The sequence below is a fragment of the Salmo salar genome, chromosome ssa06 (genome assembly GCF_905237065.1).
Source record: "Salmo salar chromosome ssa06, Ssal_v3.1, whole genome shotgun sequence".
In the NCBI taxonomy this organism is placed as follows: domain Eukaryota; kingdom Metazoa; phylum Chordata; class Actinopteri; order Salmoniformes; family Salmonidae; genus Salmo; species Salmo salar.
In genome coordinates, this window is record NC_059447.1 from 76,921,027 (window position 1) to 76,930,420 (window position 9,394).

Below are 9,394 nucleotides of genomic sequence, written 5' to 3' on the forward strand. Positions count from 1 at the left end.
CGTCATGTTGGGGAGATCTAAAATCGAAAATACTATGTAAATAATCCATTACCTTTGATTCTCTTCATCAGATGTCACTTCCAGGTATCACAGGTCCATAACGAATGTAGTTTTGTTCAAAAAAGCTCATCATTTATGTCCAAAAATCTCCGTCTCGTTAGCACATGATGTAAGCCAGCCGGACTTCTCGTCATGAACAAGGGGAAAAAATATATTTCCGTTCGTTCAAACATGTCAAACGTTGTATAGCATAAATCATTAGGGCCTTTTTAACCAGAACATGAATAATATTCAAGGTGGACGAATGCATACTCTTTTATAACGTATTGGAACGAGGGTACCCAACATGAACTAGCGCCAGGTGTCTAATGGGACATCATCGTTCCATGGCTCTTGTTCGGTCAGATCTCCCCTCCAGAAGACTCAAAACACTTTGTAAAGACTGGTGACATCTAGTGGAAGCAATAGGAAGTGCCAAAATATTCCTAAACCCCTGTGTTTTTCAATGGGATAGGTTTAAAGTCAATACAACACATCAGGTATCCACTTCCTGTCAGAAAATGTCTCAGGGTTTTGCCTGCCAAATGAGTTCTGTTATACTCACAGACACCATTCAAACAGTTTTGGAAACTTTAGAGTGTTTTCTATCCATATATAATAAGTATATGCATATTCTAGTTACTGGGTAGGATTAGTAACCAGATTAAATCGGGTACATTTGTTTTTATCCAGACGTGCAAATGCTGCCCCCTAGACCCAACAGGTTAACTACACATGCTTGATGATATTACTAGTTTATCTAGCTTGCCCTGCATTGCATATAACCGCTTAGGTACACATTGCTCCAACCATAAACATCAATGCCTTTCTTAAAATCAATACGCAAGTATATATTTCTAAACCTGCATATTTAGTTAATATTGCCCGCTAACATGAATTTCTTAACTAGGGAAAAGGTGTCACTTCTCTTGAAAACAGAGTTAGGGTATATGCAGCAGTTGGGGCCGCCTGGCTCGTTGAGAACTGTGAAGACTATTTCTTCCTAACAAAAACAGCCAACTTCGCCAAACGGGGATGATTTCACAAAAGCGCATTTACAAAAAAAAGCACAATCGTTGCACGACTGTACCTAACCATAAACATCAATGCCTTTCTTAAAATCAAAACACAGAAGTATATATTTTTAAACCTGCATATTTAGCTAAAAGAAATCCAGGTTAGCAGGCAATATTAACCAGGTGAAATTGTGTCAGTTTGCGTTCATTGCACGCAGAGTCAGGGTATATGCAACAGTTTGGGCCGCCTGGATCGTTGCCAACTAATTTTCCAGAATTTTACGCAATTATGACATAACATTGAAGGTTGTGCAATGTAACAGGAATATTTACACTTAGGGATGCCACCCGTTAGATAAAATACGGAACGGTTCCGTATTTCACTGACAGGAAAAACATTTTGTTTTTGAGATGATAGTTTCCGGATTCGACCATATTAATGAAATAAGGCTTGTATATCTGTGTGTTATTATGTTATAATTAAGTCTATGATTGGATAGAGCAGTCTGACTGAGCGATGGTAGGCAGCAGCAGGCTCGTAAGCGTTCATTCAAACAGCACTTTCGTGCGTTTGCCAGCAGCCCTTCACAATGCATTGCGCTGTTTATGACTTCAAGCCTGTAAACTCCCAAGATTAGGCTGGTGTAACCAATGTGAAATGGCTAGCTAGTTAGCCGGGTGCGCGCTAATAGCGTTTCAAACGTCACTCGCTCTGAGACTTGGAGTAGTTTTCCCATTGCTCTACATGGGTAACGCTGCTTCGAGGGTGGCTGTTGTCGATAGGAGCGAGGAGAGGGACGGAAGCTATACTGTTACACTGGCAATACTAAAGTGCCTATAAGAACATCCAATAGTCAAACGTATATGAAATACAAATCGTATAGAGAGAAATAGTCCTATAATAACTACAACCTAAAACTTCTTACCTGGGAATATTGAAGACTCATGTTAAAAGGAACCACCAGCTTTCATATGTTCTCATGTTCTGAGCAAGGAACTTAAACATTAGCTTTTTTACATGGCACATATTGCACTTTTACTTTCTTCTCCAACCCTTTGTTTTTGCATTATTTAAACCAAATTGAACATGTTTCATTATTTATTTGAGGCTAAGTTGATTTTATTTATGTATTTTATTAAGTTAAAATAAGTGTTCATTCAGTATTGTTGTAATTGTCATTATTACAAATAAATGAATAAAAAAATCGTCCGATTAATCGGTATCAGCTTTTTTTGGCCCTCCAATAATCCGTATCGGTATCGGCGTTGAAAAATCATAATCGGTCGACCTCTATTTTGGATATATAACAACGGAATTAATCGAACAAATGGACCATTTCTGATGTTTATGGGACATATTGGAGTGCCAACAGAAGAAGCTCGTCAAAGGTAAGGCATGAATTATATAATTATATAATTTCTGAGTTTTGTGTCGCGCCTGGCGGGATGAAATATGTCTGTGTTTGTTTGATGGGGTGCTGTCCTCCGATAACAGCATGGTGTGCTTTCGCCATAAAGCCTTTTTGAAATCTGACACGGTTGCTAGATTATCAAGAAGTTCAGCTTTAATTTGGTGTATTGCACTTGTGAATGTATGAAAGTTAAATGTTTTAAATATTTTTTTTTAAATTTTGCATTTTAGCCATAAGAAGTTTTAATTAACCACTTGTGTATTGGGGAAAGTAGAAGAAGCTTTTTCAATCACTCCCTTGAGTGCTGTGGCCACCCTTTCCTGCTGTGTTCTCAGGTCGTTTGTGCCTGTGTGTATTATTATGTGGCTGGGTGACCCTAGTTGGTCCTCAGACAGAAGGTCTAGCGCGCTGGGTGTTTGGACACCAGAGTTTAGACACACTGTGTTTGAGAAAAAGTAGGTTTTCTTGTATATATTTCCCGTTTGAGTCCATAAGGAGTACAATCTGTGTCCTGTGTATGTCCTCAGTGGGTGTGGGTGAATTGTCAGGAGGGCTATCTGGGTGGCTGACGGGGGGTGCTCTGAGGGGGTGAGATCCCCCGGGCTTAAGGTTCTTCATTTGTCTGTCCCGCTTTGATGTCGACGCTATGGTCAGGGTCTGGGGTGGACTGTTCTGCTGTAGTGTCGAGACTTTTGTCGGGAGCTGAGGTGGGTTGTTCTGCTGGCTCCTCTGCGGGAGTGGCCACCTCTCTAGTGGGTTGTTCTCTGTCACACGCCATCCCACTCACCCTCTCCTCCAGCAGGCTGATCCTCTCCTCCATCCCCCTCACCCTCTCATCCAGCAGTCTGATCCTCTCCTCCATCCCCCTCACCCTCTCCTCCAGCAGTCTGATCCTCTCCCTCCATCCCCCTCACCCTCTCCTCCAGCAGGCTGATCCTCTCCTCCATCCCCCTCACCCACTCTTCCAGCAGTCTGATCCTCTCCTCTAGTGCTCTGTTTTTCTCCTGCTCCTGCTTTTTCTCCTGTTGAAGTTGTCTCACCACAGTCCAGAGTGCAGATATCTCTCTACACCTCCAGCTCTCCGGGTCTGGTTAATTGGGTGTTGTTGTGCTGGACTGTTGTCTGGGTTTGGTTAAGGGGGTGTTGTTGTGCTGGACTGTTGTCTGGTTAAGGGGGTGTTGTTGTCTGGGTCTGTGCTGACTGGAGTGTAATCACCTGCTGTTCCAGCTCCACCTGCCTTACCTCCAGCAGGTCTCTGTCTGTCTGTCTGTCTCTCTCTTGCACCCTTTCTCTCTGTCTCTATCTCTCACTGCGTCATGCTTGTTTGATCCCTCTGAGGGGGGGGGCAAGGATGTCTGGTGAGAGGTGACACTGCATTACTTCAGTCAATCCTCTGCCGGACAAGGCAGGGAAAAAAAGCTACAGAAGAAGAGAGGGAGAGAAGGGGGAAAAAGTGAGGAAAGAGGAGTGCAGACAGAGGCTGCTTCAGAGCCTCTCAGGAGTTCAAAGGAAGGATGCTTCTTCCAGGAGCTTTAGCTCAGAGATATCCTCGGATTACACCTCTTAGGTGCTTGCGAGACGCGCCTGCCAAGAGAAAAGGTTGCGTCGAAACTACACGGCGATGAGTTTCCAAGCTAGCTTTGATCCTTACAGACCACAAAGGCCCAAGCTTTAACATGGAAGCTGAGTTATGATAATAGATAAATCCTGTTTGATTTGCCCCTCAAATACACATGCTTGTATAGGTAATGGAGGTATTTGAATCCCTAAACCTCCTTCCTACACCCGAGGTTTAATAGAGTTTAAGGAGATTAGGGAACAGTATACATAATCTCAAGGAATCAGAGCTTGTGGTGTTTAGAAAAACTGCAAACATGAATAAGACAGAAAAGTTGTCCAATTCATGACTGGCATATGGTGGTATTTGGGATGCAAGCAAAGAAAACATGGACAAAGATATAAAATGTTGGGTTTTGATGTTCTTCAACCTAGTGGATTAAATCAGACAGGACAGCGTTTACAGTAGATAAAAACTAGAACCTTGTATGTTATGAGAAATACCTTTCTCTTGGCTCTGTCTTCTATACATGGTGTACACTTAACACAGTTTAAACCATACAGATATATCTGATCTGTTCTGTTAGCACTGCTGACCCTGTGGCGATTTGTTTTAAATAATGTACTGACCTCTATAAAAGGAAAAATCTTTGTTGGTTTCAGTTCAGACAAACTAACAAAACCAACATCCCCATCTTCTGAATGTCTCTGTAGTGTCTGATTAGATAACAATATATAAGTAGAACAAAGCCATTGTCTGCTCAGTATGGGGTGGCATGTTTTTAAATCTGCACCACCACCAGACCGGCAACCTTTAGTGGTTTCTGCCCCGGGGAGGGAGATGAAATGGTCCTATTAGGGATCTAAACATCTGGCCCCATTGGGCAACCATCAGAGCACCAGTCTGGAACGGAACTCCCATCAACCAATTAGATTTGCTCTGAAACTGACCTTTGACCTCACAGATGAGGACGGTTATGATTGGAGGGGGATGATAACTAGCAGGCACATACTGTAGATAATAAAAAAAAAAAAAAAATATATATATATATATATATATATATATATATAGGGGGGGAGAATTTCTACTAGCGGGTGTGTTAAGTTAACATATTAAAACAGACTCATCTCTCTGGCTGAGTAAAGTGCTAGTTGAGGTTAGTCTCTTCTGATGGGTTTTGAACTGACACGCATACAGTCTGTGTTGTTCAATCAATTTCTCATTAGTCGAGCTAATGCTAACTTATCCACACAGATCACTATATTGTCATTTAACACTATGTTGAATGGTGATTTGTATCTCTTTCTCTGAGAGAATGTGATGATCTAATCATGGCTGAAATTACCGTGATGATACCGGTATGGCGATAATTGGTAGTATTGTGGCAAGGAAACTAAGGAAACTAAGATTTATTTTCTTTAGGAAAACAGCCCTAATGTTGGAAACAAACATCATACACTTGTCATCCAGAGTCCCATCTATTTATTTTCCAAGCTTTAACACACAATATGTTACATACAGCTGGTTTTTAAAAGACCAAAGAGTTGAATCTGCTTCATGTTTCCATTTTTGCCATGGAAAAAATGTTGCGATACTGAAATCATCCCGGCCCTATTACTGCAGTTGGTTCAGTTAATACGATCGCAAGAGACCTGACGACTTGTGTTAGCTCCCATAGTTAATGCCTAGCTTAGTGTATTATCTGTCAGAGCAAATGCCTAGGCTTTAGCTCAGAGGGCGTGCATGGTCTTGAGTTACACAGGCAACCTGGGATCAATGCCCAGTCTGTTATACTGTACATAGCACCAAGTGGACCAACACTGTGACACCTAGGCTTTAGCTCAGTAGGCTAATGTAGTCACATTATCTTGCTTTCCTGTACTCTCTCCCCCTCTCCAACACATTTATCCTGTGGTTCATTCCTGATGAGATATTAAAGAGCATATTTACTACTTCCTTTCATGTTTTGATTACACATACAGTATATAACTTTCATGTTCGGGTTGAGAAGCTGATTTGTTTCCCACTCAATGTGCTTCAAGCACCAAATTCTTTCTTGGATGGTTGAATCCTCTATCCCTCTCTCCCTCTATCTCTCTCTACCTTCCCTCATGCGGCATTGCTCACTGAGTGTTGTGTTTTCCTTTCCTTCCCTTTGAAATCGCACCTGTGCAGGCCCCCAGGGACAGACTGGGGTCAAGGGAGATGCCTGTGATCCTTCATGGAGAAAGGGAAGGTTGAGGAAAGAGTGGGAGAGGGGTGAAGACAAGATGAGAGCTCCTGAAATGTAATTCCATCTGAGGATTAATGGGTTAAATCATAAGGAAATGTGTGGACTAATGCAATAAGACAATCTGACAAAAAGGACAGTTGGAGGGTATCCAAAAAGACCTAGTGATAAAACAGAATACAACAGGGTGGTTACTATCAACCAACAGCCAACAGCACAGAGTACACCAACCCAGAAATAAACATGAACCCTTTGTAGAAAAAAACAACCAGATGCACCAGAAGCAGCCATTTTCACTTTCATGTTTGTCTAAAGCTGCGGCCTCAGAGAATCACATATGGTGCCTCCCCTCTGCAGACCTCCGCATTGATCTGAATGCTACAATGGCTTTTGGCCACACGCTAGCCTTCCAGGAAGGTGGATCTAAGAGACGGAACAGTGCTGGAGACCTAACAAACTGGGTGAGAGGAGGGAGGGAGGGAGGAAACAGTGCTGGAGAACTTACAACCTGGGTGAGAGGAGGGAGGGAGGGAAAGAGGGAACAGTGCTGGAGACCTTAGCGGCATCTGCTCTGAATTGCACGTGGAGGGAGGGGGAGAGAGTGAGGTTTGAGAGAGTGAGGTGGAGGGAGTGAGGGAGGAAGAGAGGGAGAGAGAGATATGTCCTCTGGGACTGGGGGAGCTGGAAGCGAGTGGAGAGATGCGTCAACAGCAACCTTGGGAAAATCCTCTGCATTAACAGCAGCCTCATACATTTCCTCAGTGAAAACAATGTACTGAGCAAATGTCAAATTGTCCCATTTACTAAATCATCGTATGACAGACCACGTATTCACCCTGCACACCCTAATTGACAAACAAACAAACCAAAGCAAAGGCAAAGTATTCTCATGCTTTGTTGATTTCAAAAAAGCCTTTGACTCAATTTGGCATGAGGGTCTGCTATACAAATAGATGGAAAGTAGTGTTGGGGAAAGACGTATGACATTATAAAATCCATGTACACAAACAAGTGTGCGGTTAAAATAGTCAAAAAAACACACTCTTCGACAAATATCAACGAATTGGCGAGGGCACTAGAACAGTCTGCAGCACTGCAGCACCCAGCCTCACCCTACTTGTATCTAAAGTCAAATGTCTACTGTTTGCTGATGATCTGGTGCTTCTGTCACCAACCAAGGAGGGCCTACAGCAGCACCTAAATCTTCTGCACAGATTCTGCCAGACCTGGGCCCTGACAGTAAATCTCAGTAAGACAAAAATAATGGTGTTCCAAAAAAGATCGTCGCCAGGACCACAAATATAAATTCCATCTAGACACAGTTGCCCTAGAGCACACAAAAACTATACATACCTTGGCCTAAACATCAGCGCCATAGGTAACTTCCACAAAGCTGTGAACGATCTGAGAGACAAGGCAAGAAGGGCATTCTATGCCATCAAAAGGAACATAAAATTTGACATACCAATTAGGATCTGGCTAAAAATAATTGAATCAGTTATAGAACACATTGCCCTTTATGGTTGTGAGGTCTGGGGTCCGCTCACCAACCAAGAATTCACAAAATGGGAAAAACACTAAATTGAGACTGCATGCAGAATTCTGCAAAAATATCCTCAGTGTACAATGTAAAACACCAAATAATGCATGCAGAGCATAATTAGGCCGATAACCCGCTAATGATCAAAATCCAGAAAAGAGCCATTAAGATCTACAACCACCTAAAAGGAAGCGATTCCCAAACCTTCCATAACAAAGCCATCACCTACAAAGAGATGAACCTGGAGAAGAGTCCCCTAAGCAAGCTGGTCCTGGGGCTCTGTTCACAAACACAAACAGACCCCACAGAGCCCCAGGACAGCAACACAATTAGACCCAACCAAATCATGAGAAAACAAAAAGATAATTACTTGACACAATGGAAAGAATTAACAAAAAACAACAGAGCAAACTAGAATGCTATTTGGCCCTAAACAGAGAGTACACAGTGACAGTATACCTGACCACTGTGACTGACCCAAACTTAAGGAAGCTTTGACTATGTACATTGAGAAAGCCTGTCTTCTCTTGAGAGCCAGGTCTGCCTACGGCGGCCCATGTGCACACTGCCACAAAATGAGGTGGAAACTGAGCTGCGCTTCCTAACCTCCTGCCAAATGTATGACCATATTAGATAGACATATTTCCCTCAGATTACACAGATCCACAAAGAATTTGAAAGCAACCCCGATTTTGATAAACTCCAATATCTACTGGGTGAAATACCACACTGTGCCATCACAGCAGCAATATTTGTGACCTGTTGCCACAAGAAAAGGGCAACCAGTGAAGAATAAACACCTTTGTAATTACAACCCATATTTATGTTTATTTATTTTCCCTTTTGTACTTTAACCATTTGCACATCGTTACACACTGTATATATACATAATATGACATTTGTAATGTCTTTATTCTTTTGGCACTTCTGTGAGTGTAATGTTTACTGTTCATTTATTGTTTATTTCATTTTTGTATATTAGAGAGCGGTGGGAAGGGGAAAGCAGGTGGGAGAGAGAAGGTGACCTCAAGAAAGTCACATTGAGGAGAACAGGAGAGAGAACAAGGGATGTGGAGTGGGAGGACATGAATTGTAGAAAAGGAGGGATAAAGTATGCGTTGATAATTGATAAAAACAGCAAAGTGGAAACAAGGGATAAGGTAGAGGGAAGAACAGGGGGATATTTGGGTTTGGAGGAGAGGACAGAGGGAAAAAGTGAGGTGTGATAACGAGGGGAGTGGTAGCACCATAGCAGAGTTTCACATAAAGTCACTTCTCCGTTGGCTTGTAACCCTCGGAAGCTGCGGCCTCCACAGATACCAGGGATGGGTCCCAAATGGCACCCTGTTCCCTACACAGTACACTCCTTTTAACCAGGGCTCATATAGTAGTGCACTATATAGGAGGTAGGGTGCCATTTGGGACGCAGTACAGAAGAACGGTATAAAGAGAAGAGGGGATGTGGGGTAAAGAGGGAGCGAAGAGGGGATGAGCAGTGGGGAGAGAGGGAGATAAGTGGGGATGTGGCAGAGGGAGGGAGAGAGAGGAGGGAAAGTTTTAATTTTTTGGGGGCCATGAAGTCCTATTGAGAATAGGAGA